This window comes from Muscardinus avellanarius (genome assembly GCF_963383645.1).
Source record: "Muscardinus avellanarius genome assembly, chromosome: 7".
NCBI lineage: Eukaryota > Metazoa > Chordata > Mammalia > Rodentia > Gliridae > Muscardinus > Muscardinus avellanarius.
In genome coordinates, this window is record NC_137793.1 from 63,297,186 (window position 1) to 63,318,542 (window position 21,357).

General features: G+C 41.3%; 1 protein-coding gene across 11 annotated transcripts in view; it reads left to right on the forward strand.

Moving 5' to 3' along the window:
- CDC42BPA (CDC42 binding protein kinase alpha) overlaps positions 1–21,357 on the forward strand; it is a gene marked incomplete at both ends in the record, with an annotated part of 335,066 nt that overhangs the window by 120,597 nt on the left and 193,112 nt on the right. The window lies entirely within an intron of this gene.

The following is a 21,357-nucleotide window of genomic DNA, read 5'->3' on the forward strand; positions in this document are numbered from 1 at the left end:
ACTTCTCAACAAATGTGTGTTATACTTTTAGAAAAGAGTAAACTTATGTATGATTTTTTTTTTTTTTTTTGATGGTACTGGGGTTCCTGGAAAAACCCTACTTCCTCCGGACTACACTCCCAGATGTATTTTATATTTTTATTTGGAAACAGGGTCTCTTAAGCCAGCGTGGCTGGCTTCGAGCCAGCGCAATCCTCCTGTCTCTGCCTCCCAAACGCGGGGATTACAAGCGTGCACCACCATGCCCGGCTATGAGTGGTTTTTATATAGGCTTGTTCTTATGCTTGCCCAAAATCTTTTTCTCTATAAATTTAAAAATATATTTGATGGGTTTTTTTTTGTTTGCTATATTTATTTTTTAAATTTATTTTTATTGGTGCATTATAATCATACATCACATTGGAGTACAAGACTTGAGAGGATATACAAGCACACATCATCCATTTAGCCCTCATCCAGTCCCCATCCCATTCCCTCCCCCTCCCTCGATCCCATGCTTGTTTGGTAGTTAACTTTGATACATATGTTTATGTACCTCCTGCTTTATAAAGAGGCTCCATCCTCCCCTTTTCCATACCCTCTGATTGGTCACCTTAATTGCTTCACTATAGGGCCCTTTCTATAGCTCGACCACTTCCTGTTGCCCCTTTCCTCCTAGTTATTGCTAATTAGGGGAAGCATCTGGTTTTAATTTTCTGCGATATTTCTCTGTGCATGCTACATTGCAAATATCGATCCCACTCTTGACGGCCTCAGTAGTGGCCTGGCTACCCAGTGGACTGATCCAGACCTTGATGGCTCATGCAGCGGCCTTGCCTCATGGGAGGCCCCGATTCTGGTCTCGCTGGCCCCGACACTGGCCTAACCCCTCAGCTGGCTCCGATCCCAGCCTCAGAGGCCCCAGCACCAGCCTTTCCTCACGGCAGGCTCTGATCCTGGCCTCACTGGCCCCAGCACTGGCCTAACCACTTGGCAGGCTCCGATCCTGGCCTCGGAGGCCTCAATAGTGGCCTTGCTTCACAGAAGGCTCTGATGCTGGCCGCTGGCCCCGGCACCGGCCTAACCCCCCCCAGCAGGCTCTAATCCTGGCCTCAGAGGCCCCAGCACTGGCCTTGCCTCACAGCAGGCTCTGGTCCCGGCCACGCTGGCCCTGGCACTGGCCTCACCCCTTGGCAGGCTCCGATCCTGGCCTCGGAGGCCTCAGCACCGGCCTTGCCTCACGGCAGGCTTCGATCCCGGCCTCACTGGCCTAACCCCTCGGCAGGCTCGGATCCTGGCCTCGGAGGCCTCAGTAGCGGCCTTGCCTCATGGAAGGCTCCGATGCCGACTGCTGGCCCCAACACCAGCCTTTCCTCATGGCTGGCTCCGATGCTGGTCGTTGGCCCTGGCACCGGCCTAACCCCTCAGCAGGCACTGATCCTGGCCTCGGAGGCCTGAGTAGCTCCTTGCCTCACAGGAGGCTCCGATGCCGGCCATTGGCTCCAGCACCGGCCTAACCCCTCGGCAGGCTTCGATCTTGGCCTCGGAGGCCCCAAGACTGGCCTTGCCTCATGGCAGGCTTCGATCCCGGCCTCGCTGGCCCCGTCACCGGCCTAACCCCTCGGCAGGTTCTGGCCCCGGCCTCGGGCCCCAGCACCGGCCTTGCCTCACGGCAGGCTCCGATCCTGGCCTTGCTGTCCCCGGCACCGTCCTAACCCCTCGGCAGGCTTCGATCCTGGCCTCTAAGGCCCCACCACCGGCCTTGCCTCACGGGAGGCTCCAATTCCGGCCTCACTGGCCCCAGCACTGGCCTAACCCCTCGGCAGGCTCCGATCCCAGCCTCAGAGGCCCCAGTAATGGCTTTGCCTAAGGGCAGGCCCCGATGTTGGCCATGGGCCCCTGCACCAGCCTAACCCCTCAGCAGGCTCCGATCCTGGCCTTAGAGGCCCCAGTACTGGCCTTGCCTTACGGCAGGCTCCAATCCCGGCCTTGTCGGCCCGGCACTGGCCTAACCCCTCGGCAGGCTCCGATCCCGGCCTCGAAGACCCTATCACTGGCCATGCCTCACGGCATGATCCAATCCCGGGTTTATTGGCCCCAGCACCGACCTAACTACTCGGTAGGCTCCGATCCCGGCCTCGGAGGCTCCAGCACTGGCCTTGCCTCACGACAGGCTCTAATTCCAGCTTTGGTATGTCCATTGCCGGCCTCACCCCTTGGCAGGCTCTAATCCGAGCACCCTCTTCGCCCAACCATTTGTCCCACGTTCTTGAGGGTGTGTGGTGATAGCATTCTGCCTCTGGGGTCATTACTTCAAAGGTTCCAGGTGTAATGCATCAGATCTCTGCCTCCTCTGAGTACTGGCCACTGCCATTGCCACTGCCTCCACCATTTCAAATCTTTCCCAAGCTCTTTTTCCACTCTGAATGCTGTCCAGTGTTCCTAAGCATGTGCGACAGTAGCATTCGACCTTTGGTGTAATTTCTCCCCAAAAAATAAATAAATAAATAAAGTTGGTAGGCTCCGATTTCTGCTTCTCCTGACTACAAGTCTCCACTGCCAACACGGAGAACACTTTCAGCACCGCTTTTCTCCTTGGTCTCCGCTAAAGTCTCTCTCCTTACAGGTGATGTCCAAGATTCTTAACAATGTAGAGAAGAAGCAGTCCTCCTTAGCGGGGAATTTTTCCAATAATTCCAGTTCATTTGGATAAGTTTTGTCTGCATATCCAGTATCCTGGCATCTGCCAAGGCCTCCTTGACCCCTCTTCGATATTTTCCTTTTTCTTTTCCTTTTTTACAGGGTCCTTCCGGGTGTAAAGGGGGTGCCTAGGGGTGCCCCACTAGTGCCTGCCCACCTGCCAAGGTTCGGGGCCAGGGGCCCGGACCACAGGTCCTTCCGGGTGGAGAGGGGGTCGCCGAAAGGTGCCAGCACCTGCCCACCCGCCCAGGGTCGGGGCCAGGGGCCTGGACCACAGGGTTCTTCCGGGTGGAGAGGGGGTCGCCTAGGGGTGCCCTGCCAGTGCCTGCCCACCCGCCCAGGGTTGGGGCAGAGGTCCGGACCACAGGGTCCTTCCGGGTGGGGAGGGGGTCGCCTAGGGGTGTCCCGCCAGCACCTGCCCACCCGCCCGGGTTGGGGCCAGGGGTCCAGACCACAGGGCCCTTTCGGCTGGGGAGGGGATCACCTAAGGGTGCCCTGCCAGTGCCTGCCCACCCGCCCAGGGTGGGGGCCAGGGGCCCAGACAACAGGCTATTTGATGGTTTAAAGAAAAGTGTGAAGCCGGGCAAGATGATTCACACTTGTAATCCCAGCATTTGGGAGTCTGAGACAGGAGGATTGTGGTTCAAAGACAGCCTCAGCTACTAATTAGTGAGGCCCTTTACAACTCGAGTGAGACCCTGTTTCAAAATAAAGAATAAAATATAGGGCTAGGGGTGTAGCTTGGAGGTAGAATGCCCCTGGGTTCCATCCCCAGTACCGAGGGGTGGGGGAGGGAGGGAAGGAGAGAGAGGGAGAGAGAGATAAAAATCACATAGCTAGCCGGACATGGTGATGCACACTTGTAATTCCAGTACTTGGGAGGCTGAGATAGGAGGATCACAGGTTCGAAGCCAGCCTCAGCTGCTTAGTGAGGCCCTTAGTAAATCAGTGAGACCCTGTTTCAAAATAAAGAATAAAAGATAGGGCTGGGGGTATAGTTTGGAGGTAGAATGCCCCTGGGTTTAATCCCCAATACCGCAACAAAACAAAACAAAACATAACCAAAAACCACCCCCAAAAACCCCACATAGTTATTGGTGAATTAATCATTCAAATGAGAAAAATGTAAAATGTTAAAAAAGAAAGATGCTCAGGAGAAATAAGTAAAGGGTAAGTTACTGCTATGTTGGAAAGGAATTATACCATTTTGTATGACACTGGTTTTCAATGTCAGCATGTATCAGAATTCTATGGCAGGCTTGTTAAGCCCCAGATTGTTGGGTTAACTAAAATTTCTGCTTTGGTAGGTGCATGAAACTGGGAGTGGGCAGCTTTGATGTAGTTGTCTGGTGGTGGTGGTCCTAGGCTGCTGGTGATTGATTCAGTGACCACATTTTGAGAACTGTCCTGCTCTAAGATAGCAATGGCTATTTCTCTTAAATTTTCTGAGAAGAATGTGAATGTTGAAAGAAAATTTCTGTTTAGTGTTTGTTTTATAAGCATGTTATTTTTAAAGATGTTTGATACAATTAGTAATAAAGTTTTGGGACATTATTAAAGGAAGACTATTTTGACTTAAAAAAACTATATGGGATGAGGGTGTTACTCAGTGGTAGGGTACTCACCTAGCATGCGGGAGCCTTGAGTTAGTTCTTTGGACATTCCCACCTAGACCCCCAACACACAATGTTTTTTGTTTTTGTTTTGGTGGTACTGGGGTTCCTGGAAACCCTTCTTGCTCCGGGCTATACTCCTAGACCTAATATATATAATATATTTGAAACAGGGTCTCTTAAACCAGCAAGGCTGGCTTCAAACGATCCTCCTGTCTCCGCCTCCCAAGCGCAGGGTTACAAGTGTGCGCTGCCACGCCCGGCTAACACCCAATGTTTAAAAAAATCAAATTTTGATTTGTCTCTTTCCTATTTATGTGTTTTTTTTTTCCTTTTGACATCTGGTAGTCACAAAACTTACCAAAATAAATTCTTGAACATATTATTATTTCAAGAAAAAATTACAGGATGAGAAACCATAGTACTTTTATTGTTGCTTAAACAATTCTCAGTTTCCTGAAGACTAGCATTTAAAAATAAGAAAATATAATTTTATTGAACATTTAAAGAATTTAAAGAATGTTACTAATATTTTTGTTAGTAAGTCTTAGGTTTGAGGAATTTAGAAAGAGTACTCACTTCATATCTAGATTCTTTACAAGGATTATTTATTTCTGAAAATTATTCTGTAGATTGGGCGATATTAACCGTGAGAAATTTGTGATACTCTGCAGTCCAGTAGTCTATGACACAGGTTTATTTATTTATTTTGAGTCTGGGGATGGAACCCAGTGGCATTTGACATCTGAGCCACAGTCCCGCCCTATTTTTTATTCTTTATTTTGGAACAGGTTCTCACAAAGTTGCAGAGGACCTAAGTAGCTGAGGCTGGCTGCGAACCACAATCCTCCTGTCTCAGCCTCCCGAATTCTGGGATTTCGAGCATGTGCTACCACGCCCTGCTATGACACATTCTTAACTGATCACAGCACCCATTCCAAATAACTATATCTTCTGTCTTATAATTCTTATCAACATAGCATTCCAAGTAACATGTATCTTTCTGATACTGTTATGTGGATTGAAAACCATGACCTAGAGCTCTGCTTAAGTGCTTGTAATTTTAAAAGGTTGTCCCACTGTTAAAATGAACTATTTTTATTCCATTGTTGAATGGCTCTGTTACTATACAATTTTAATCTGTGTTATGTTCACTCTGATAGTTATGCTTTCTGAAGTCTTCTTTAGGCTAAGCATCTCAATATTCTTAGTTTATTATCAGAATTAGTACACATTCACTTTATCTCACCCATGCTCTTTGCATATTCCTACACGTCTTCTTCCTCTCCCTTTTTGTCTTTTCTTTTACTCTTGAGGGGGTTGTTCCAGTGTGTTAGTGCTCCTTTTATGTATTAAAATGTGTTTTCCATTTTCTGGATAGACTTATTTTTTAGCAAATGTTTCACTGAGGAAGTATTTATTGAGTCCCCCTTTGTAAATAGTAAACAGCATCGAGCTGAACCATGTGGAATTGTAAGTAGGTATAGCATATAATCTTGACTTTTTTTAAGAAGCTTCTAATTTGTTTGGAAATAAATTAAAATAATAATTTGGGAGAAAAGTATAAGAGATGGATTAAGTCTCTGCTCTGAATTGCTAAATGAGCTATATAAACAAATTAAAGTGAGCTTAGTGAAATGAATAGCAAATTCCCAGCCCTACTTTTTATTCTTTATTTTTGGAACAGGGTCTCACTAAGTTGCGGAGGACCTCACTAAGTAGCTGAGGCTGTCTATGAACTGCGATCCTCCGGTCTCAGCCTTCCGAATGTGGGGATTACAAGCATGTACCATCACACTCAGCTCTTTTTTCCATTAAAGTTCTTAACATAGTAATACTAGTTTTAAAAATTTCTTATCTGATACTTTGAATATTTTTTGTCATTATCTGACTTTGATTCTGATGCTTGTTCAGTCTTTTATGTCTCTTAGCCTTTTAGTATGCTTTGTAATTTTTTTTTTTTTTTTTCGGAACTAGGGATGGAATTGGAATTCAGGGGCATTTTACCTCCAAGCTATACCTTTCAGCCCTATTTTTTATTCTTTATTTTAAAACAGGGTGTCACTGAGTTGCAAAGGCCCTCACAAGTTGCTGAGGCTGGCCTTGAACCTATGATCTTCCTCTGTCAGCTTCCCAAGTACTGGGATTACAAGTGTGTGCCACCATGCCTGGCTTTACTTTATAATTTATTTTATTTTATTGGTATGCTATGTAGTCTCACATCATAATGTGGATCATATTGACAATGGCATATATTCACACAGTATTTGGTGCCCCCTCCCCTCTTCCCCATTCCTTCCCCCTCCCAACAATGAGTGTCCAGGTTAACCATGCTACATTCATACTTTTACACATATTCGAATGTAGCTCCTCCATTAATCAACCTCAGCCTTCTTCCTCCCCTACCCTTCCTTTCTAGCTTTGCTGAGGTTTCCCCTCCATTATCTGGAGTCCCTCTGGTATCCCCAATACTCCCTAGTTTGGGCATATTAGAGAAAACATATGTCCCTTCTCTTTCTGTGCTTGGCTGATCTCACTTAACATGTTGTTCTTCAGGTCTTTTCATCTTTTTGCGAATGACATTATTTTGTTCTTCTTTATTGCTGAGTAGAATTCTATTCTGTATATTTCGCATAATTTTTTTTTTTTGTGGTAATGGGGATGGAACCAGGTGCTTTTTAACTCCTGGCTACACTCCCAGACCTATTTTATATTTTATTTGGGAATAGAGTCTCACTAGGTTGCTGAGACCTTCACTAAATAGCTGAGACTGTCTTTGAACCTGCATGTTCCTCCTGTCTCCGCCTCCCAAGTACTGGGATTACAAGCATGCACCACCATGCCCGGCTTATTTATAATTTTGCAATCCATTCATCTGTTGATGGAGACCTAGGTTGGTTTCATATAACCCAGTTAAGAACTGGGCAACTGAATTGAATAGACACTTCACAAAAGAAGAAATACAAATGGCCAATAGATACATGAAAAATGTTCATGAAAAATACATACATGAAAAAAATTTTACATCATATTCATCTGCCATACACATATATTTTGGTGAATTCTGCAAGATTGACAAATTTGCTTAGTCTCTTTGGCCTACCAAAAAGTGATTTTTCTTACCAACTGGTTGTCTGGGACCTGTAATCTAAGTACTTGGGTGTCACCAGTATGTAAATAATATGCAGATCATGGAGTAAACCTTGTTCACTCAGTGAAACATGGATAATAATAATAACAAAGAGGGTCAGGAGTGCCCCTCATCCCCCAAGGCACTCCATTGTTGAGAATGAGTAGAGCCAAGAAATCTCTGTAGCAGCAGCTAAAGGAAAGGCAGAAAATTGTAACTCAATAGAAGAGGGAAATAAATAATCTTTTCTTTTGCACTTAAAACTATATTAAAAACTTATGGATTTCAAACAGTTATCTTTATTTTGGTGCACATTAGTGTTTTGAGTGGTAGAGGCTGTACAATATTGATTGCTTTCATGTGAGTAATTTCAACTTAGTATCTTTTCCAAAAAACTATAGTTTAAGAAAATACTTTCAGTTCATGGTTGTCCCCAAGTTGAATGAATGTTGATCTTATTTTCAATTGTATAAATCCATTCATTCATCGTGGAGGTGTACTGTTTAGTCTATACTGTTTCCTCAGTATTCTAGATATACAGTTAGTTGAGAGACTCTCATAGTATAAGTACTCTCTTTTTTTGAGAAGATATTTGAAGTTTACCTAAAATAATAGAGATTATTTAAGTAATAATGAAAACAGATTTTTATGAAAACCTATAAAAATCATATACATAAACATTGTGGAGATATAAAAGAGAACAGTAGATGAACAGGTAAATCAGAAAGAACTCTTTGAAGAAGCCATGTCCATGGTTGGAAGAAGGTATTTCAATAGATTGAAATAGCTTAGCCAACAAAGGAGGGCCAAAGGGTATATGATACATAGGGAATAGCCATTAAGGTTTAAAATTATTTTTTTGTCATTTCATTTCATTTTGTTTCTGTGTGTGTGTGTGTGTGTGTGTGTGTGTGTGTGTGTGTGTGTGTGTGTGTTACTGGGGATAGAAGCCAGGGCATTCTACCTCTGAGCTACACGTCCAGCCCTATCTTTATTTTTTTAGTTTGAAACAGGATCTCATTGAGTTGCAAAGGGTCTCACTAAGTATAGCTGAGGCTGGCTGCGAACCCGGATTCTCCTGTCTCACTATCCCAAATGCTGGGATTACAAGTATACGCCACCACGCCCGGCTCTATTCTGTCATTTTAATATTAAACATTACCTAAATATATAGAAAATATAATGAAATACTAATGTTAAAAGTATGTCCATGTTTTCCTATGCTTTTAACAGAATGTTCATCTCCCCACCCCATGTTTATTAAAATATATTTTTTTGGCAGTCATAAAATATTTTTTTTTCAGTAACCTGTCAACTTAGATTTTAGACTTTGCCATAGATGTAATTTAACTTTTTACTTAAAGTTCAAATGCTAGCATTTCTATTTTTGATTTGCTGAACAGGCAATTTACATTTTAAGGGTAGGTCCTTTCTCTAAAATCATTTATTTGCTGAAATAGAGAATTTGGTGTCTGTCTCCCTCCCTCCTTCCCTCCCTCCCTCCCTCCCTTCCTTCTTCTCTTCCTTCCTTCCACTGGGGTGGAACCCAGGGGCTTTCTACCTCCAGGCTATACTCCCAGACCTATTTTATACTTTACTTGGAAACAGGGTCTCACTAAGTTGCTGGGAGCCTCACTAGTACCTGAGGCTGGCTTCGAACTTGTGAGATCCTCCTGTCTCAGTCTCCCAGCACTGGGCTTATAAGTGAGCGCCACCACACCCAGCTAGAGTTTATTTCTAATGACTTTATAGCATCATGTGATATGTCTGCCAATAATTTTATTAGATCCTTAGGAAACTTTAACTGAATCTCCCAATACATTTGATTATCAACAGCAGTATTATTGTGAGACCTGTTTACATGAGGTGTTTGAATCTTAACAAGTAAGGCCAATGTTACACCATATCCCAGTATGGCCTGAAATGTGACCTGAAAAATAAGAGTTAGAAGATATTGGCATATTACTAGAGTCTCACACATTAGAGCTGACAAAAACACTGTCTTAGAATACAAAGGCAGTTTCTATAGATTTTAGCAAGAAAGTCAGCTGGGGGGGAATAGTCAGTCATAGATGGTTCTCAGAAGTTATTCTTGGTTGGAAGTTATCTGGGGAGTAGTCTCAGATCATAGGCAAGAAGGACTGGGAAGAAGTCTGTAGGAGGAGGAACAAAGGTCATAGGAGGTTAACAGATGAAAATTCTTGGCCTTTTAGGATTTCTTACAAAACATATTACAATTCCCAACTATTGGTTTTCAAATTAAATGTTATTGACTGTTAGTATAGCTTTACAAAGTTTTTCTTTTTAGTGATATATAAAAAGAATATATTAGCTGACCCTTCCCACTCCATCTGAGAAACTTTGTGTCCCGGAGGCAGCGGCTTTGGGGGGAAGGCCCCTCTGTGGTGCCCCTTTGATGAGCAGAAACTCTTTAGTTTGATGCCATCCACTTGTTAATTCTTGTTTTAATTTCCTGCGCTTTGGAGGTCTCAAAATTACATCGAGATTTCATCTACCCCTATTCAGAGTAGCAAGCATAAAGAAGTCAAATAACAACAAATTCTGGTGAGGATGTGGGGAAAGAGGGACTCTTTTACACTGTTGGTTGGGGTACAAACTAGGTCAGCTGCTCTGGAGATCAGTGTGGAGAGTCCTTAAAAAACTGGGAATGAATCCGCCAGATGATCAGCTATACAACTCCTGGCTATCTTTCCAAAGGGATTGAAAATCAGAGAATTACAATAACATATGCATACCCATGTTCATAGCAGCACAATTCATAATAGCCAAAAATTAGAACCAACCTAGGTCTCTGTCAACAGATGAACGGATTTCTAAATTATGGGAAATACATGAAATGGAATTCTACTCAGCAATAAAGAAAAACAAAATAATGTCATTCACAAAATGATGGAAAGACTTGGAGAATATTATGTTAAATGAGATCAGCCAAGCACAGAAAGAGAAGGGACATAATGTTTTCTCTAATATGCCCAAGCTAGGGAGTATTAGGGATACCAGAGAGACTCCAGATAATGGAGGGGAAACCTCAGCAAAGCTAGAAAGGAAGGGTAGGAGAGGAAGAAGGCAGAGGTTGATTAATGGAGGAGCTACATTCGAATATGTGTATAAGTGTGAATATAGCATGGTCAACTGGACACTCATTGTTGGGAGGGGGAGGGCACCAAGTACTGTGTGCATGTATGCCATCGTCAGTATGATCCACATTATGATGTGAAACAATTGTGTACCAACAAAAACTAAAAAAAATAAAAATAAAAAGGAGGAAGCCGGGTGTGGTGGCGTATGCTTGTATTCCCAGCATTTGGGAGGCTGAGAGAGAAGGATGGGTGATCGGGGTTCTCAGACAGCCTCAACTACTTAGCCTCAACTACTCAACCCTTTGTAATTCAGTAAGACCCTGTTTAAAAATAAAGAACCAAAAAATAGGACTGGGGGTGTAGCTTGGAGGTAGAATGCCCCTCGGTTCCATCCTGAGTACCAAAATAAAAACAAACAAACAAATAAATAAATAAAAAGGAGGATTACCAAGCATGGTGGTATGGTGGCGTGCACTTGTAATCCCAACATTCTGGATGTGGAGACTCGAGGATCTTGAATTGCTGACAGTCTCAGATACTTAGCGAGGCCTTTGTAACTCAGTGAGACCCTATTTTAAAAAAAAAAAAATCCAGCCGGGCGTGGTGGCACATGCTTGTAATCCCCACGCTTGGGAGGCAGACAGGAGGATCGCGCAGGTTCAAAGCAAGCCACGCGCACTGTCTTAGGAGACCCTGTTTCCAAATAAAAATGTAAAAATAGGTCTGGGACTGTAGCCCGGAGGTAAAAGGGCTTCCAGGAACCCCAGTACCACCAAAAAAAAAAAAAAAAAAAAAAAAAATCCAAAAAACTAGCTGGGGGTGTTAGCACATGCTTATAATCCCAGCAACTGGGAGGCTGAGACAGGAGGATCCCATAGGTTCGAAGCCAGCCTCAGCTACTGAGTGAGGCTCTCAGCAACTTAGTTGAGACCCTGTTACTAATAAAATATAAAAATAGGTCTGAGAGTATAGCCGGGTGGTAGAAGGCCCCTAGATTCCATCTCCAGTACCACAATAAGTAAGTAAGTAAGTAAGTAAGTAAGTAAGTAAGTAAGTAAGTAAGTAAATAATAGGACTAGTGGTGTAGCTTGGAGGTAGAATGCCCCTGGGTTCCATCCCCAATGCTGGAAGAAAGAAAGAAAGAAAGAAAGAAAGAAAGAAAGAAAGAAAGAAAGAAAGAAAGAAAGAAAGAAAGAAAGAAAGAAAGAGAATGAAGAAGAAAAGATTAAAAAAAACCCTGAAAGAAAGAAAGGAAAGAAAGAAAGAAAGAAAGAAAGAGGAGAATGAAGAAGAAAAGATTAAAAAACAAAACCCTGAATGCCAAAGGAATTTCATTGGAAAGAAGTTCCCTCACAACTTAGAAAATATTTCTGTAGCAGCTTTACCAGCTGGGCCACCATGGTGTCAGAGATGCTGAGCAGGCCTCTGCCAGGTAGATGGCCCTTTATAGCTCCTCTATAGAGTCCAGGTTTCCTCCCCACAACTGGCTTTTCTCCTTCAGCTCTGCAAATAGAAGATAAATCATTGTCAATAAACACTGAGAGAAAGGCCTCTTTGGGATGTCCTTCATCTTATTTCTTTCCAAATCTGAGGACTGAAGAGCTCCATTCTCCAGATTCTTGGAGTCCTTCTCTCGGATTGTGAAGATCTAGTCCTCAGAGTTGATTCCTCCAGACGCCTGGCCATCTGTCTCCACATCTGAGTCCTCTGAGCTGGAGTTGTCATTGCTCTGCTCAGCCTTCCATCTCTTGTACATGTCAATGAGCTTGGTCAAATAGGATGACTTGCTTTGTGCATGATAAATGCTGGAGCCAGCTGGCAAAAGTACGGGTTCTGAAGAGAGGAGTGAGGATGAAATAATTCAATTCTAAGAATTTAATTCAAAGGATTTTAATTCAAGCATGGAAGGATCGCCAGTCCACTCCCAGGTTGATATCTCTACTGGCCAATCCCGGGTTTATCTCTATTGTCCTATTTATACAGTTCCAGGTCAATCAATCCCTTGTGCCATCACCACCTGTGTGCATAACGGTCAGGTCAATCAATCCCTTGTGCCATCACCACCTGAGCTTCTCTCAGCCCTTTTACTTTGAACTTTTCATGACCGTAAACCTTATTGACTCTGGGCAAAGGACAGTCAGAAGTATTCTTTTAGGGGAAAACCTTAATGGCTCCTCACAGATAAACTTGTGCTGAAGGAGCTGAAACTTTGCTGTGGGTCTGAAGCTTGGCTCCTTATTCAAACCGGCCTCCACAAACTCCTTGAGGGGTTTGCTGGGAGGGCCTGGCAGCTAGAGACTGGGGCCTGGCCTCTTATGTCAGAGTGAACTCTTTCAACCTATATAAACAGTAAGAAGGAACTAAATGGGAGAGATTGACATGATGCTGATGGGAAAGAGAAATACATGTCTTAAATTAGTAGTTTTTAGTTGCCTTATGTAATATGACTCACAGTGTCTGGGTTGGGTCTCAGGTACTGTAATTAAATAAACCGTGTAGTTAATTTTGATGTCCAGCCAGAGTTGAAACTACTACTTTATAGGCTAACTAATATTAAATCCACATTTTATTATTCTAGGGATAATATTTGTAATAGTCACACTTCTGGTTCTCTTTTGACATAGTCATTATTTGGTGTGTGTGTGTGTGTGTGTGTGTGTGTGTGTGTGTGTGTGTGTGTGTATGAGACAGACAGACAAACAGACATCTAGATAGATATGAGATTGATTCTAGAATCATTCTACTTCTGAGCTACACCCCCAGCCTTTTTTATTTTTTGTTTTGAAACAGGATTTTACTAGATTTAGGTTTCACTAAATTGCTGAGGCTGGTCTTAAACCTTGAACCTCTTGACTCAGCCTCGAACTAGTAGCATTATAGGTGTGTCCCACCACACCTAGCTTTGGAATGGTTTTTTAAAATTATTAAATCTGTTTTAAATAAGAATACATATCTTACAAATATTAATTTGACTTATTGTTTTAAAATAATGTTTTTCTTTTTAAGCCTAATCTTATTTGCTTTTATTTAAAGGCAAAACTTTTAGAAACAACACTAAATGGTTTGATTCTTCTTCAAATTAGAGAGGACTTTGAATAATGGTTTTATAGTGATAATATAGGGATTTTTATCTTTTTAAAACATTTCTATCTTCTTCAATTCTTATAGATTGTCAAGGTTGGAACTAAGGTTTTGCCTGAAGTTTCCTGTTATTACTTTTGTTGAAAATGCTTGGTATCTGGTTGGCTGGCTACCACCTTATTTGCAAGATGTCACCTGGAAGCCAGATGTTATTTTGCTTCTTACGTCAGAAAGTGAAAGCTGTTGTGCTATTGTTCCCCTTATCAATTGCCTTGTAGCACATAGTGTTCTCTCAAAGTATGCACAGAGCCAGAATGTGTTATGCTGGGTGTTTGTTAGGGATTAACACCTGTGGAAGGAAGTTGGAGGAAGCAGGACTGGGTGGAGGAGAGTCAAATTGGTACTGCAGGCCAAAGCCTAAGTCAGCTCTGCTTGGAGTTCTGGAGAGTTTGTGTTCTTGGGAAGAGGCTCCCTGTGCCTCTCAAGGAGCTGACAGAAGCAGTCTGCTGACATCTGGGACCTTCATTGAGAGAAGGTAGCACATCTTGGTTCAGTACACACCCTGAAACCTAGAGGCTTGTAGAAAACATTCTTTTTATTTTCTTTGCTTATGAATTTGCAATTTGGGTGATACTCAGACAGGCAATAATTGTCTCTTTATTATGCAACATGAATTGCCGTGCCCACGTGGGGTTGGAAGGTCCACCAAGATGTTTCACATAGCGAACCAGCTAGTGTTGCTTTATCAACTGTGTGTGAAGGTTCAGCCTGAGACCTCCTCATGGGCTTCTTGAGGTTCTTATCAATCTGATGACTAGGTTCCAAGAACAAATGCCCCAGGAGAACAAAAAGAATTGCATGGCATCTTCACAGCCTATACTTGAAAGTCTTGTAGCCTCACTTTCTATTGGTTGAGGCAGTCACAAATCTGTCCAGGTTCAGAAAAGAGGGACAACCTCTCTTGATGGGGAATAGCAAGAGTCTAGATGAAAATATTGAATGAGAGATTTTATTAAGGCTATTAAGAAAAGTTAGTCACATTCATGAAACTTGAAATCCAAAAAGATGCCTTAATTAGAAATAGGTTGGTGCCAGGCATGGTGTTGCACACTTAGAATCCCAATACTTGGGAAGCTGAGACAGGAGGATTTGCGCAGGTTCACAACCAGCCTCAGCAATGTATTGAGGTCTTCCACAACTTATTGAGACCCTATTTCAAAATAAAAAAGATAAAATAGGGCTGGGAGTATAGCTCAGAGATAGAATGCCCCTGGGGTCAATCCCCAGTACTCCTTCCACCCCACCCCCAGTACGCAAAATAGGCTGGCTATATCTGTTAGAAAACTCAAATTAATAGTGATTCACTTATACAAGGAGGGGTTATGACTAAGTGAGATCCTTTATGATTAAGACACTCACAGAAAACACCCTTAGAGTGAGCAGGGCATGGTACACAAACTAGCATCCTAAAGACCAGTGAATGAGCAGAATTAGGTAGAACCTGCTGGGAATATACCCGTAGAGAAGGTAAGGCATATGAGATGGGTTTCCTTTTGCAGCTTCCAGTCTGGGCCTGGGTGAAAACAAAGGTGGTAAGCTGGGTGAAAACAAAGGTGGTAAGCTCTGTGTATGGACCTACATAGAAACATTGTAGACTTTTGGCAATTGAAATAAGAAAGCTGAATCCCAGGGAACTGTTGGCTAGAGAGGGGACCCAAAATTTGTATATCTATACCTTCAATGAAAGCTGCTCAGCTAAAGACAAAAGGTATCAACTGAGACTATATCTTCTGCTGTAGAAACTTGAGTTTTCAGTTTAACTGATAATTCAGCTGATAAAATAAAGGCAAAAACAGTAATTGGAGAAAAATTGAAGAACCTGGATACTCAACAATATAACATTCATTATGTCCTGGATGCAATTAAAAATAACTCAATATATGAAGAAAAAGAAAACTATAATGCATTTTCAAGAGAAAATTTTATGTTGAGACCATCTCTGAAATGACTCAGATGTAGAAACTAGCAAAAAAGGATTTTCAAGTGGTTATTTTAACTGTTCTTGGTGAAATAAAATGTGCTTACAGTAAATGAAAAGACAGAAAAATTCATTAGAGAAATAGAAACAATTTTAAAAAATGGGAACATTTGACAGCAGTGATAGATGTCATAGAAAAGTTATTATATATTTCAAACTAAAAAGATTCAACTGCATTTGGCAATTGAAAGGCTACCAGCCATCTTAGAATATGTTCTGCATAATGAGTAGAAAGGAAAATCCAAGAGACGTTTAGACAAATTTTTAGCATTCAAATTCCTTTAAAAATATGATCATATATTTCTGTGGTAAGAACAAGAACTTGCATTTTCTTGGAGCAAGTGAAAGAATGATAACTTTATATTCATGACTTTATTTTCAAAAGTTTTGTCAAATACTAAACATAAGACATTACTTAGGATGCCTTTGGTCTTTCTTTTTAGGTATCATTTTAAGATGCTGGACTTAGTGATGAAATTATTTTTAGAGAAGATAAGTAGATATTTCCCTACTTAGTTTTGATTCTGGCTCTTCCAGATGACAGAAAAGAAACTTTTGGGAGATGAAGATACTGTCAGTTACTAAGTGCAGTTTACACTTGAGAACTCTTTCTGCTCTTTTATTTCTGCCTTGACCACCCCCCCCGCCACCAAATTTGTATAAAATATTTATGCTTGTTATATTAGCTAGTGAAAACATTTTTCTGAATTAAAAGCATTTTTACTTATATGATGGATGTTTGCAGCAGATGCATCCAGACTCCTAAACACTTGTGGAGATGTGAATCTGTGATTTCTGTTCATTTTGTCCACACTTTTGCAGAAAGTTCAAGGATTATCCCTGCATGGGTTCGATACAGTTCAAACCATAATTTGTTTCCCTTTTTCCTTCCCCTTTCCCCCTTTTCTTTTCTTCCTACTACTGTGAAGTCAGATTTAAATGAAAATCCTGAAGATGAAACCACAAAACATCAGGGTGTAGTCTTTCATTGAGAAAAGGGGGAAGGGACACGTTTTGTTTGTGGTAATTAAGTACATAGACTTTATGCAGAGTTAGGCCTTTCATGTGCCTGGTAGTTTAGCTTATATTCAGCACCTAAATTAATGGAAAAGTTATTTTTTCCTCCACTTTATGATTCTTTAAAACTCCTACTTCATAGCCAGGCTTGGTAGCACACCCTTTTAATTCCAGTACTTGGGAGGCCGAGACAGGAGGATCATGTTCAAAGCCAGCCTCAGCTACTTCGTGAGGCTCTCAGCAATTTAGTGAGACTCTTTTTCCAAACAAAATATAAAATAGGCCTGGGAGTATAGTCCAGAGGTAGAATACCTCTAGGTTCCATCCTCAGTTCTGGGAAAAAAACCCAAACCAAACCAAACCAAAACTACCTCATATCGAACTTTTTTTTTTTTTTGGTGGTGGTGGTACTGGGGGTGGAACCCAGAGGCTTTCTACCTCCTAGCTATACTCCCAGACCTTTTTTTATATTTTATTTGGAAACAGGGTCTCACTAAGTTGCTGAAAGACTCACTAAGTAGCTGAGGCTGGCTTCGAACCCGTGCGATCCTCCTGTCTTAGCCTCCCAAGCATGGGGATTACAAGTGTGCGCCACCACGCCCGGCTCAGCATCATACTTTTACTTATATCCAAAATAAAAATAAAAAGTATTTTCAAACACAATAGATGACTAGGGCAAAATTACTTATCCTGTTGAGGGTTCATTAATCCAGGAGCTTAGGAGAGTTTCCACCTGCCCAAATAGTGCCTGTGTTTAAGAATAGAGCAGTGGAATTCCAGCAGTGGAATAAAATGGGTAAGAATGTGCAGTGAGTCTGTAGATAAGTAATATATTAAAGTGTAACTGTATCCTCTGTTGAACAAGTAGAGGCTGATTGATATTACTATTGTGGTGTTATGGTTGTTGACTTCCCATCTTGATGCTCATTAGTACACTTCTTTTTTTTATTTTTCTTTTGCTATTCTATTTAATTTTTTTTACCCATTTTTAAAAATTTTTTATTACTGCACTGTATTCATACATCATAGTGGGATACAAACTTTTGTAGACATACATGCACACAACGCCCAGTCAGCCCCCACCCGATCCCCACCCCATTTTCTCCCCATCACTCCCTCCCATGCTTGGCTTAGTGGTTGACATCTAGTAATATAGCAATTTATCCAAAATTAAAAATGATAATCACACATAACAGTTTCATTTGTCTGATACCAAGCTTTTGATGACTTAAAGATAACATTTCAATATTTCTTTTTGCTTTCTTTCTTACCAGAGAATATTTTTTTCTATTTTTTTTTTTTTTGGTGAAACTATCATATATTTATATATTTATTTTTCAGAAAAAAAATCTATCCTAATATGGAATATGGACTCTAGATACCCACAACGATCTTGAAAAAGAACAAAGCTAGAAGATACATATTTTCTGATTTCAAACCATATAAAGCTACAATAATTGAAACAGTGCAGTACTGTTCTAAAGGCAGATATATAAACCATTGGAGTTAAATAGAAGCCTAGAGCTAAACTCTTCCCTATATTGTCAAGTTATTTTTGACAAGGTTTCCACGAACATTTGGTGGTGGAAATAATAATCTTTTAACTAAATATTGTTGAAAAATAATAATTACATGGAAAAGAATAAAATTGGACCCTTACCTAATCCCATATACAAATATTAACTCAAAATAGATAAAAGACCTAAATATAAATCTTAAGACTATAAACTTTTAGGAGAAAATCTAGGTCATAAAACCTCACAACATTGAAATTGGCAGTGATTTCTTGGATATGATTTCAATGGCACAGGCAACAGAAGAGTATACAAACTCCCTAAAAAATAAAAAAAAATATATTGTATATCCAAAGACAATGTAAACAGAGTTAAAAGTTACTAATAGAATGGGATAAAATATTTCCAAATACTATATCTGAAGGTATATTAATATTCCAACTAGAAATCCTAAAAATTAAAACAATAAAGGCAAACAATACAATTTAGAGATAGGTAAAAGACTAACATAAATAATGAATCTCCACAGATAACCAATCTTAGTTGTCTATTGGATGGAAAATCTTGTTTCTCTGGTTCTGGTGTGTGTTACCTATTTCTTCTTTGTAGTTGATCTCTTTGAGTATTTTCTCTAGCGCTGGTTTTGAAGACATAATTTCCTTCAGTTTCTGTTTGTCATGGAAGCTTCTTATTTTTCCATCCAATTTGATAGAAAGTTTTGCTGGGTAGGAAATTTTTGGCTGGAAGTTGTTTTCTTTCAGAGTTTGGAATATGTTACTCCAAGCCCTTCTGGCTCTCATGACTTGGTTTGGGAAGTCTGGAGTGATTCTAATTGGTTTGCCTCTGAATATCACTTGGCCCTTTGTTTTTGTTGCCTTTAAGATTCTCTGCTTGGCTTCCACATTGGTCATTTTGACAATTATTTGGCGTGGGGATCCTCTTCTCCGATCCTGTCTAAAGGGAGTTCTATAAGTTTCCTGGACCTGTGTATCAACCTCTTGCTCTACATTTGGAAAATTTTCTGCTATTACTTCCTTGAAGAGATTGTTGATCCCTTTGGTTTCACTTTCTTTTCCCTCCTCTATTCCAATGATTCTTAGGTTAGCTCTCTTAAAATGGGCCCATATTTCTTCAATATCAGATTCTTGCTGTCGGATATTTTTTTCTAGATTAGAAACTATGCATTCATTTTTGGAATGATCATCTTCTAAGAGCGAGATTCTGTTCTTCATGTGGTCTAATCGGTTGTTTGTACTTTGAATTGAGGCCTTTACTTCATTAATTGCATCCTTTATCTCTTTTTGGCTCTCTCTGAGTTCTTTTCGAAGCACCTCTATTATTTCTACAGTTATTTTCCTGATTTGATCTTCTAGAAATCTCTGATTTTCTGTTTTATCGGGTTCTGATGTTGTGGGGTTGTGGGCATTCATTGCTCTAGTATTATTCCTCTTTCCCATGATTTTGGAAGTTTGTGCCTTCTCTGGGTTCTTTCCTTGGGTTACTATGACTTCACCTAAGGTATTCTGGATCTCGAGTTAGTAGTATCTCAGACCCCACTACTCCTTTACTGGGTTGTATCACAGAGTCTCCGACCCAGAGAGTTGATAGAAGCTGCTTTAGACTGTGGGGGATGCCAGGTTGCACGTTCTCCTATGGTGTGATATCTCTGCCACCGCCACTCCCCCACTGGGTCAAGTCCCAGGGAGTACAGTACTGGGATTTCTCCTCTGTGGCCCGCAATTTGACTCACTGTTCTTGAGTACGCAGATGTAGCCGTACTGGACTTGGTGAATTCGCTGCTGCTGCCGCCGGTGGCAATATGGCGCCGCTGCCACGCCCTCGGCCGTGAGGCTGGCGTATTTCTTCTTGGTTTTGATTTCCACTCTGAATCCCTGCAGCGTGTGCTGAGCTCAGCCACTGGGAGCTTTAGATGTTTCTTCGCCGAGAAATCCCGCCTGGCTGTTCTGCAGCGGCTCACCTCGGCTTGCTGTAGCCGTCCGGTGAATTTGCCGCTTCCGCCGGCAGTATGGCACTGCTGCCGCGTCCTCAGGCGTGAGGCCGGTGTATCTCCTCTGTGGCTCTGAGCTCTGTTCTCAGTCTGCTTTCTCTCTGGAGCCTGGTGATTTTTTTGTTTCTCTGGTGATGGAGTTTTTTGGCTATGAAAGGCGCTGATTTTGTGGTAATGGAGATTGGTTGTTAGCGGGGCTCTTAAGCCCCGCTTTTCTCGGTCGCCATCTTCCCGGAAGTCCTCATTAGTACACTTCTGACTCGAATACTGATGGTCAAAGATGACCATAATGGCTTAGTCAGAATGTATATATATGTATGTATTTATGTATGTGTGTGTATATATATATATACACACACGCACACTTTATTTATTTTGTGGTACTGGGGGTTGAACTCAGGTGCGTTCTACCTTTGAGCTATACTCCCAGCCCTATTTTATTTTGAAATTTGAAACAGGTTCTAAGTTGTGGAGTGCTTCACTTAGTTGCTGAAGCTGGCTGCATATCTGTAATCCTCCTATCTCAACCTCTCAAGTTCTTAAGTTCATTCTCTCAATTTCTTAGGTGACAGGTGTGCACTACCACACCTGGCTAGAATTTGTATATTCTTTGATATACTTTAGTTTCTAATTAATTTAAATCAAATTATACAATATATAGTAAAAATAAAGCTCAAGTAGTGTACAAAGTGTTTCAATTCAGGCATGGTGGTGCATGCATTCCAGTACTTAGAAGACTGAGACAGAAGGATCAAGGCCAGCCCCAGCAATTTTGCAAGCCACTATTAAAAGTTGAGAATGGAATCGTAGCTACCAGAGACTGAGAAGAATAGTGGGAAAGAGAGATAAGGAAAAGATTGGTTAAGGAATTCAGTGCTGTTTAATAGTAGTAATGTGTGCTGCTGTTCTAAGGCACACCAGGGTGAGTATGATTAGCAGTAATGCATTATATATCTCAAAGCAGATGGTAAAAGTTTAGGTGATGGATTTGCTCATTACTCTGAGTTGATTACCACCCAGTGTATACAGGAATCAAAACATGTTATTGTAATAGGTACATATTCATAAATTCATAAGTATGTATATAATATTCATAAATATGTACAAATACTGTGTCAATGAAAGGGAAAACAAAAAAGATAAATCCACAAGTAGTCTCTCTTCCATACTTATGTC